Consider the following 11,874-nt stretch of genomic DNA (forward strand, 5'->3'; position numbering starts at 1 on the left):
TGGATTGAGGGATCGGGGGCAGAGGGGATCGGTGGTGCACTGAGCAACATGACAGGCTGATGGAGCAAATGCATGGGAGGTCCTTTGTGATTGTGCATTGACCACTCCCGTGAGGCTATTCAATCTCTTGTGGCATCACTGCCAGGTCCTCAGACCCAAAACCTAGAGAGTTGATTTTCTTATACTGTTCTGGAGGAGGCATTGAGGGTTTTCTGGCCCTTTTCAGAACAATGTCATCTCCCCACAACCCCCGTTCACCCCTTTTCCCCACCCCACACCATTAATATCTGCAAGGCAATATCTGTCTGTTCCGATGTTCCATTTAAAATAACTTCTATTACAGCAATATTTTTGTCAAACTTTTCTTTCAGAGACTGCCTGCCTTGAAGAGGAGCAGGTGCTCTGCGTCACATGATCAGTCAGTTCTGCCAAGTGGCATATTAAGAATTGGAGAGCAGTCCTGGGGGCAGAGCAGTGAGTGTCACCATCGGGTGGGGTGGGTATGCTCATGCTTGAAAATCAGATCAAGGTCGCCAGACACGGGGTCCGTGCACAAGACTGTTCAATGACCTGAGAGCGATGGTGTCACCAGTGCACCAGAGTCAATCCTTGTCCCCCTTTACCAGGGCCTCTCTCCAGTCCCATTGACCTGTCTTTGAGTCACTCTCTGACAGGTGATGTCTCGGCAATGGCCACTGCAAGCACCAACAAGGGTCTGCAGTCCTTGGGGGCATGCTGCTGTCCCTCATTGGACAGCTTCCCACATGGCAGATCACCATATACCACCTCAGGTTGTGCTGTCTACTGAATCACCTGCCACCTTTGGCCTCAACTGCGGTTCATTCATGTAAGCAGCAACATTTAGTCTTAACGTCTTTTTCAAGTCTCTGTCCGTTTTTGCAACAGTACATGTACTACTTGCAAAATGGAAAAAAAAAGAATAAATATGGAAACAAAATGAATTATTTTACTGAAAACAACACAAAATGTATTATTTTAACACATCAGACCAATATGAAATGTTTCACTTGAGGTATGCATTGTTTCAAGAAAATCCTTTCAGACAAATTTGATTTCAAGAATACATGCAAATCTTCTCCAACCACTTAACTAACCTATTTCAGCCGTGCAAGATCATCGTAATTCTCAATGGATAAAGATTAATAGCATAGCATCAGTCAATGAATTCAGGCAGGGACTGTTAAGTGCAAGATATTCCACGTTCATTTCCTTGTGCTTACTGATGAACTATTAACAGTGTGTACTTGAATCTGAATTTAAATATTGCAGCGGTGGAATAAATTGAATTTTGTGTATTGCATTAAATAAGTAAAGGTTGATACCCTTGTTTGCTGTATGTTACCTGTGGCAGTACCACCACGAGAATGAGTCAGTAAATGGTGTGCCCAAAAGCGGCCAGAAGGCCAGAATAAGAGGAGATGAACTGAGCTTGTTTAGTGTTGCCAGAAGATGTACTGACATAAATCCTGCAAACCCATGCACCATGAGGAATGCCTGAGGGCACTCTGATGGGGCTGAATGTAGTCTTCTCAGAAATAGCTAGGCAGGAGATGAGAAAAGAAGACAAATTACATGATGGAAATCAAGCAAAGTTGACTGCGTTCAACCACAGGAGCTGAAAATGATGAGCATAGCAACATCAAAGAAATAGCTAATGTGGTTCCCTCTTCATATAACAAAATGATCGAGACTTTAACAAATAATAATTTTGTGTATTTGACAGTTATAATCTACTCAAACATGTTGTTTGTTTCTTCAATGGAGAACAGGATTTCGATGCCACAGAACATTATGCACAGCAGCATAAATACACATAGCACAAGTTATACTTCAGCATATCCCAGCCCAGAAATGTACATGTGTATACTTAATGTGTTGAGGCACAAAGGCAAGTATTTTTTGAGGTTATGCAACAGCATCATTCATAGAGAAACTAGCTGTAGCTCACAGCCAATGAAAACCTGAAGCTTTCGTGGAGGAGAAGATCAGAGGTCATGTCATAAAGGTAATGTGATGCAGCAACGCATGTGCCATCTGTGATACTGGAAAGTTTATGAAGAGATTGAACTCTATGAAAGACCTGTGTTCAAATGTGTTTTACACTGGAACAGAGCACTGGAGCAAAGGCAATAAGAATAGAAGCTGCGGTACTATAAAGTGATCCCAAGGTTGGACAATGGACCTGAGCAGAGGTGGTAATGTAACATCCCAAATGCAAAATCAACAAAATATTGGCAAACCTTCATGTTGTAAGACAGCAGATAGGTGATTAGTTAGTATGATAGTGTTTCTTTTTCCTGCGGATCACAGAAAAAGAATAGTTAATCATCCAATAGAGGCTTGGCAGGGTACCTCTTGGGAGGTACCATCTTGGGACAGATAGAGTCAGATTTCCAGGTAATGACAGAGCTGCTAAATTATTATTTGGTTAAATGATTACCCTGGTGGATTATGCTCAGTTCCAGCTGCGCAATTAACTCTCGAGAATAAAATTATAAATATTAAAGCAGACAGTAAAGACATGGTTATTAAAGTAATAACACTTAAAATAGGTCAGACCTCGAGTCTGGATGACATCCGCACAGCAAGTTTGAAGAGGTGGCAAAGGTTAGCTCCTTATTCATATCTGCAGCACCTTAATAGAGTTAGGTATTGTTTCCTTAGGTTGAAAAGGTAACTCATGCAGTTCTCAGACTAGGAAATACAGACCATCAGTTTGACTTCCATCGTAAGGAAATACTTGAAGGCATGAGAGACAAGCAACGATAAATAACTAAGGGAAGTGATCATAAGAGATAATCAAAAAATTACTAATGTTTTGCCAATGTGTTTGGGTAGATGGTTCTTTTGAGTTAAAGAGTGAGGTTAGTCTGGTTAACAACATCCGACTGGATTTTGAGAAAGTTTTTGATCAAACAAATCACACGAGATTACTCTAAAAGATGGATTCTTGTAGTGTCAGTGGAAATTTGATGCTGGCAAAAAGTTACCATCAACAGTTGTGGATCATTCCGGAAGCAGACTATTATCCCACAGGTGGAAAAGACTATTATTAGGGTGCGTAATTTTAAGGTGATTGGAGGAAGGTATAAGGGAGCTCTCAGAGGTAGGTTCTTCACACAGAGAGTGATGGTCGTGTGGAATGCGCTGCCGGCAGTGGTAGTGGAGTCAGATACTTTAGAGACTTTTAAGCGACTCTTGGATAGGCACATGGAGGATAGTAAAGTGTAGGGTATGCAGGATAGATTGATCTTAATAGGATAATAGGTCAGCACAACATCGTGGGCCGAAGGGCCTGTACTGTGCTGTACTGTTCTATGTTCTAGGTTCTATGTGTCAGTGTTAAGCCCATTACTGTTCAACATTTTCATCAGTGATTTGGAGATTAGTGTTGGGAGCAGGCAGTCAGTTAGCTCAGTTAGTTGGATGGTTGGTTTGCAATCCAGATTCCCTTACCAGCTGAGGTTATCATGAATGTTTCCTTTCTCAAACTCACCCCTTGCCTGAGGCATGGTGATCTTCAGGTTAAACTCACCACCAGTTGTCTCTGTCTAATGAGAAAGCAGCGCTGTGGTCCTCTGGGACTACGATGACTGTATGCTTATACTGTTGTGAGTATGATCAGGAAATTTTCTTATGATGCAAAAAAACTATGTATGTTGTTAAGGCGGTAGAAGCGCACAATCATCTAAGAACAATAGCTAGATTAAGCTAATGGCATTAAATTAAGATAATTTAAAATAAACATATTCATTATAATAGAAAGGAAAAAAAAACAGTTATGGAGGTAAAGCAAAGGGCTGGGATTTTAAATATACCTTGCTTTCAATTCTCTTCATGATATCATTCCTCCATATCTCCATAAACTCCTGTGACCTGACAAACCTCTGAGATATTTGCACTCCCCTAATTCTGGTACACACACGCTACCAGCAAGTCCTAAACTCTGAAATACTGTCCTATACATCTCAGCCTCAAACATTTTGAAGGCACTCCTTAAAACCTACCCCTTCATTCAAGCTTTTGGTCATCCTAACACTAGCCTCTACATGACTCAGTGTCACATTCAGTTTCATAAAGATCCTGTAAAGCACCTTAGGACACTTTGTTAGGTTAAATGTGCAATACTTTTGTAAGTCGTTGATGTTAATTCATTGGATAGCTTGTTCTATGAGTCAGAAAAAAAACAAAGGTTCAAATGCCCTCTTTTGGTGTTTTTTGGTGTACATTACAAGTAGGCAGTGACCAACATATAATATGCATACAATTACAAGGATGCAATCATGTAATTAATTAAAAGAGAACAGGAATTAAGTGTTATTATGCATAGTGATCAAAAGTTCACAATAAATACAAAGAAGTCATACAGAGAAAACTGGGTCACGGGTTATAATAGTAGAACCTTTCAATACAAGTCAAGGCTCCTGATGACAGATTCTCTATCAGATTGCATCTGGATTAATGCATCCAATTTTGGTTACCTCATATGATGGATGATGTAATGACCATGGAAAAGGTTCAGAAAGGAGTCAACTAAATATGTTTTCTTTTGTTTTGCATCCCCAGGGAGAGATTACAGAAAGTACTTTAAGCATTCCAATGCATAAAGTATTCAAGCCATGGGGTGGCATGATGAACTAACTATTCTTGCTTTAAATATATATAAAAGTTTGTTCCTGATATATAATTAAACACTGCTTTATTGCCATATATAGTTGCTGCTGTACTTTCATGTTAAGACTTTATTCTTCTTATTAGTTTGTTGACCTTGGTCTGCATGCTCTAATAACTCTTCTTGTTCTATTCTACCCTTGTGCATTTCATTATTTTATATGCCCTTTAAATTTTGCCATCTAACTTCCGTGACATTTCTTTTCATCACTGATAGTTTGCTGTCCTGTTGTGGCTTCAGCATTAAAAATAATCTGCTCAAACCTCATTTACTATCCACGTCGTTTCCTTGAAATAAGCCTTCATTTTATTTCTTTAATGTAATACGTTAATCTTCCAAAACCTTCTTTGTTGAAATCGAAATTAACATTCTCACATATTCTGGGTTCAATTTCCTCCCTAGAGGAAACAGCAGAAAGGTCTGGCTGATTTCACAGTGCAGTACTGAAGGAGTGCTTCACTGCCAGAAGTGCCAACTTTCAAATGAGACATTCAACTAAACTGCTGGCCGTAAAAGAGCCTGTGGCGCAACTTTGAAGAGGAGTAGGGCAGCTCTCACCCATCTTGTAACCAATGTTTATCCTGTAATCAACATCACTAGAAAGCATTATCTGGTAATTATAACGATGGCTGTGGGAGCTTTCTGTGTGCAGATTGGCAGCTGTGTTTCAAACATTGCAATTGTGACTATATTTTAAAAGTTCTTCAACCTTTTAAAGAGTTTTGGCCTCTGGGGCTGATGAAAATGCACATGATGAATTCAAGTCTTTTTTGTATTTCTCTTTATTTAATAGTGTATAATCCTATTATACTTTCTGTCCTCAATTCAACCATAAAATTAACAGGTTTATGATCAACAGACTTCAAAATGCTGCATGACTTCAACATCGCTTATTACTCCCTACTCATTAATTGAGAATAAACATAACAATGCCTTCCTCTTTATAGCTTGAATCACCAGCTGTTCAAGGAAATGTTCTCATTACTACAATAAACAATTTCACATATACAGATTGTCTTCACTCTGAGTCATGCAATCTCAGCTTAAAATCTCCCAAGATTCAAACGAGACTGACCTGTATTTTCCTAGAACAGTATGATGACATATTTAAGAATAAATTAACATTTTCCGACCACTAAGCTTTCCTAGTTCCTTGAATCTCCTAAAATTCTGTTTCCAATCTATTAATTTACAGCAGTTATGTAAAATACCTCAATTCACTGCCATTTAGGTCACAAAAACTGTAGCAGCCCATGTCCAACTTCAGCCAAGACATGGACAGTATCTAAGTTTAGGCTGATAAATGGCAAATAATATTGAAGATACATAAGTGCCAGGCACTGACTATCTACAACAAGACAGAGCCAGATTATTACTACTTATAATTCAATGGCATTATTGCACTGAATATCTCACTGTCAACGTCCTGGGTAATGCCACTGACCTGAAGCTGAACTGGACTAGCCATATAAATATTGGAAATACAAAAGCAGGATATAGGTTAGGAATTCTGCAGCATATATCTCACATCATGATTCACCAAAGCTTAGCCACCATCTACAAGGCACAAGTCAAGTGTATGATGGAACACTCCCCACTTGGCTGGATACGTGTGGCTTTAACAATATATAAGAAGCTTGACACCAGGCAAGACAAAGCAGCTCACTTGATTGGCACCACACCTATAAGCATCCACATCCTCCACCACAAATGCTCAATAGCAGTAGTGTGTCCCATCAACAAGATGCTCCGCAGAAATTCACCGAGACTCCTTAGAAAGCACCTTCCAAATACACAACTACTATCATCTGGAAGGACAAGGGCAGCAGATACATGGGAACACCACTGTCTGCAAGTTCGCCTCCAAGTCATATGCCATCCTGACTTGGAAATATATCGCGTGTCGCTGGGTCAAAATCCTGGAATTCCTTCCCTCATGGCATTGTCAGTCTACCTACAGCACATGGGCTACAATGGTTCAAGAAAGCTGCTCACCATCACCTTCTCAAGGGCAACTAGGGATGGGCAATAAATGCTGTACCAGCCAGCGATGCCAACATCCCGTGGATAAACAAAACAAACCAGATGATCTCCAGTGAAAATTGTTTTACTAGTTGCCTCTAAATTACAAGAGCCTACCCATGAGTGTGGCATTTTCAGTCACTCTTTAGTTCCTGGTTTATTTGAGTGCGATGAACAATTCCAAAGCTGGATTTTGGGATCTGTGGCTAAAACCTTAACCTGTAATGTTCATATCTCTTAACACTGAACATAAATGCCACCTCATTGCTTTTTCTCCCCCTCTATCCTTCCTGAAACACACATGTCCTTGCAGATTTGTTCAGCACTCATTCTCAATTCAGGTTTGAATCATCACGACATATATTAGATCCCACTTGACTGTACTTTTAATATCTGGTTTCTGTCTTATTCTTCCTGCACCCATGTAAATAATTACTCATGCACTTCTTGTTTTATTCACATGACTTTTCCTTATTTGGTCCACAATATTTTCTGCTGTGCATTGATTTCCTCATTTAAATCTTGCTTGGCTGTTACATTGTCTGTCAAGGTGAATATGCATCTTTGAGTTGGATGAATACTGTAACTTTCTCCCCAACCAGGAGAGATTTCACTGGTACATAAAATACCCCACACGTTGATCCACTCAATTTGGTACCTAAACTAATCTAGTACTTTGATTGCCAGGTTCTACCTTGACTTTGCTACCAATTACAAGATAGTGGAGACAACAATATAGTGGTAATATCACCAGACTAATAATCCAGAGGTCTAGCCTAATGCTGTGGGGATCTGGATTCGAGTCTGGAACTAAAAGTTAGCCCCGGTACTTGTGATCATGAGGGAATCATCCAGTCTTGTGAAAACCCATTGATTCACTAATGCCGTTCAGTGAAAAACTTCTCCAATTGTCATCTGGTCTGGCCTACACATGACTCCAGGCCCAAAGTAATAGGTTGACTTAGAAATGGACTAGCAATCAAGGGCTACAATTGATGGACAACAAATTCGCTTGCCAGTGACACCTACATCCCCTAAAATAATAAAACCAAAAACACTGTAACAATCATACTGCAATCATAATATGATTTTTTTGTACAGTTGGTCATCACTCTCACATAAACTAGAAACAAAAGTGTGACTAAAAATGCAACAGTTATGTGCAGACTCATATAAATCTTTAGCAACCAGCAGAACAACTCTCAATGGAGATCACCTGACTATCAAGTGACCAAACGAGAATAAGATTGTTACATTCTGTTGAGCAGCATGACTGCATTCGTATTGCTCATTAGAGTAAACAAACTGTATGCAACATCCTTGAAAACCGAGGACATCATAGAATTTTGTGCTGTGTAGTCACAACTATTTCTCTGCATTCAGAGAAATGGAAACACCTGCTGGTTTTGCACAATGTTGAATTAATCACCTCACGAATGAATTTGGACAAGGTTCCTTGACCGGCACTTCTGCTATTTCCATTTGCTGCCTCGAACAATTCAGTGGTACAAAAATAGTAGATGACTAATATCACTTCAACAGCTGCAACCAAGAGTGGTTGGAGTCCCTTTAAACTGGAACCCAGTATCGAACGATCGTCTGCAATTACTGTCCCAGAGAACTAATGCTTTCTGGTACTGTTAAAGTAAGAAAAAAAATAAAGAAAGCATCAATCATTCATTCAACAATCTTTCATGAGGGGCAGGAAAGGTCTTTTCCTTTCTACCTTCTCTGTAGCTGTCCACTTCTCTTGCCCTTTTGCCTTGGAAGTCACTCAGCAGGTTAGCAAATGTTTTGTGCAAATATTTTCATCTGACATTGATAGGAGTTAGTCAAAGAGTGAGCCACTCACTGGGTGTTGGGACAAAGCTTAGGATATGCAGCATTGCTTCAACTAAGTGAATGGGCCATTCTCCCATCATTATCTATAGAGGTAAGTGATTCTTGCTTTTTGTTTTAATGTTGACTAATGTTTATTATTAAACACTCTTAAGAGCAGCTGCATGTACTCTGGGTTGATACCAGAGTAAGTAATAGAGAAATTTTAAAGCCCGGGGCTTTTCCAGTTAAAGTAAAAATTGTGGAACTATTGCTCACACAGATACATTCAGCTTTTATTCCATACCAAGAGATTGAATTTATTTGGAGCTCAATGATATGAAAGTCTGCATTGGACAACAATATACTTTATTTTTTCAACTAACCTGTTTGGAGCTGTTAGAGCACATCTCTGGATCTGGACAGATTTGAACTCAGGCCGTTTGGGTCAGAGGTAGAGACAGTACCACTCGTCCACAAGACCCCCACAATACCTACTGTTAGGTAGGCAAAAGTAGCCTGATTGCCCTGCATTGCATTTAATTGATGATATATTTCTTTATGTGTACAACAGTGTAGCACCCCTACCACTAAACTACACACATTAATTATCTAACAGAATCATGGAATCCCTACAATGTGGAAGCAGGACATTTGACCCATCAAGTCCACACCAACCCTCCGAAGAGCATCCTACCCAGACCCACTCACCACCCTATCTCTGCATTTCACACCCTAGACACCAGGGGCAATTTAGCATGGCCAATCCACCTAAACTGCACATCTTTGGACTGTGGGAGGAAACCAGAGCACCTGGAGGAAACCCACGCAGACATGGGGAGAATGTGCCAACTCCACACAGACAGTAGCCCATGGGTGGAATCGAAGCCAGGCCCCTGGTGCTATGAGGCAGCAGTGCTAACCACTGTGCCACCGTGCCACTCTATCTGTCACATCATGCTTAAATCAACCACCACATCATAAAAGCTGCAGCAGTGAAGCCCAAGCTGAGGGAGCAAGTGTGGAACATCAGCAACCTGACTCAGAGTTCCAAACAGTGAGTCTATCAAACTTACATCCTCAGCACATTTACTACAGCAGCGAGATCCAGATGGCGTGTTGCGTCGGAGAAAAGTTGAACAGTCTCCACTTTAACTGTGTTAGACATCTTCAAATCTTGATGGGGAAAGAACATCAATTCGGAGTTTCTGGAGCATGCCAGTTCCATCAGTGTATATACTTCAACAACAGCTGCTCTGCTCAGGCATCCTCATTGGTTATACATCCAACTAAAGACCTTCCTTACGATGCACTGGCAACTCAACTAGGACTTGCTGGGCGTTTGTATCTCTGCTGTATGGATATTTGATAATGACATCAAAAGATCGTGGATATTGACACAGACAACTGAGAGATAATCACTGACACCTGTGGCCACCAGAAGGATGACTGTTTAGAGGAGAATGAGACAAGGCAAGGCAAAACAGAGAACTAGTCACTTAGAAGACGGCCCAGAGAAAACAGGGGTCGGTGAATTGTGTGCCTTCCTCTGTAGCAAATGCAGTAAAAACTGCCATGTCATGCTGAGGTTCCTGAGCCATACCACATGAGGCTTGATACAAGAGTGAACCACTAAAGTACAAACCATTGTCTTGTGAGATGGAAATCTGCCAGAGAATGGCACAAATGTATTTGAGGGAAGATAGATAAGCACATCAGGAGGGAAGAATAGAAGGATATGTTGATGAGAAAATGCGAGGGGGAAGGCTAACCAACACTGGTTGAGATCAATTGGACTGAATGGCCTGTTTCTGTATCATAGGATCACAAAGAATCTATCTTAATCGAATTTGAATGTACAAAAGCAGTCATAAATCTAAATTGCTATGCAGACCAAACCAAAATCTTCAAACTGATTATTTTCCTTTCTACATAAACCTGTTGCTGCCACCTCCACCACCCGCCCGCCCCAAATCTTTAGGGGTAGAAAAAAAATCATAACATTTGGTAAGGTTATATTAAAAATTCAGGAATTCTTGATTAGCTAGTTAAGTCCAACCTATTTTCAAACATGGATGAACTGCAAAGGTGAGGAAGGATGAATTATATGTTAGTCACATGACATATAATTAATATGGCACCGGAGGAGATGGGAGTGGCAGCAGCTTTAAACATGAAATATAAACAATGTATGTGTACGGGATTGTGAGAGAATAAAAATTGATTTTTTTTAAATACATGTGGAACAGAGACCAGAAAGAGTGGGACAGAGCCAGGCAGAGTATCAGACAGAATTTTGTTTAGTCAATTTAAGACAGAGTCTCTCTCTGGTGTTGTTTGAATAAATGAAAAGTTAACAAGCATACCCAAGCCGTCTTGTGGTCTGTGTAAGAGATTAACCACAACAACTGGTTGGTACAAGCAAACAACGAGGTTATTCGGAACCAAGACCTTACTGGAGATGTAGCTTGGAAAGAGCACTTACAAAGAATATGGTACAGAAGAGACTGGGAGACATAGTGGATAATCAATTTATGAAGAATATACATTGATAAATATACCTTTGATCTGGGTATGAGTACTGCGCATGCGCTATAGGATCTATAACACTATATCATCAGATCACATGGAACTGGAGCCTGTCTATACACCTCCAAGTAAGATGCCATCACTTACCAGCCCCTGTATATAGTAGGTTGAATAAAATCTGGGGTGCTGTACACTCACAAAAGTGTAAATGTCACATTACAACAAAGAGCAGTTGAGAAACTGAGAGGAATCATTGACATAAAATACAACATAATGCCCCAGATGGAAATAGCATGTTTGTCTACAAAGGTATGGGTGAGGATTTTATAAAACAGGCATAGGTACTATCTTTACTATCAAAAAATATGAGTCAATCTTGGAAAGTGTACGAGGTAGAGTCAATCAGTGTGAAGATTAACATGATAAATAATACAAGGAAATGATGTGATAGATTAATATGATAAATAATATTAAATAATATGAGGAATACCCAAATGATCTAATTAATCTGAACTGCACAAGAATGTGGAGAGTTGCAATTCCAGAGGAGCCATTCAATGAACCTTCAGATGTGACATGGTCAATAAATGCACTATTCTGCCCTGTGGATTTGTGCTGGTGATGATTCTCTGCAAGAAAGCTGCAAAACAGGGTTGGAATTATGAAAAAGAAGGAGATAGGAAGACAGTAATAGAAGCAAAGGATAATATTGTGCCTTCAGCATGATGGTGGGAACAACTGAGTGTCTCATTGCATGAATATCATTTTGTGTGCCCTGAGGGAGAAAATATAAAAAGACAGGCAAAATCACC

General features: G+C 40.0%; 1 protein-coding gene across 1 annotated transcript in view; it reads left to right on the plus strand.

Moving 5' to 3' along the window:
• LOC109913680 (ras GTPase-activating protein nGAP) overlaps positions 1-11,874 on the plus strand; it is a 260,539-nt gene that overhangs the window by 218,838 nt on the left and 29,827 nt on the right. The window lies entirely within an intron of this gene.

This window comes from Rhincodon typus, chromosome 10 (assembly GCF_021869965.1).
Source record: "Rhincodon typus isolate 14 chromosome 10, sRhiTyp1.1, whole genome shotgun sequence".
In the NCBI taxonomy this organism is placed as follows: Eukaryota; Metazoa; Chordata; class Chondrichthyes; order Orectolobiformes; family Rhincodontidae; genus Rhincodon; species Rhincodon typus.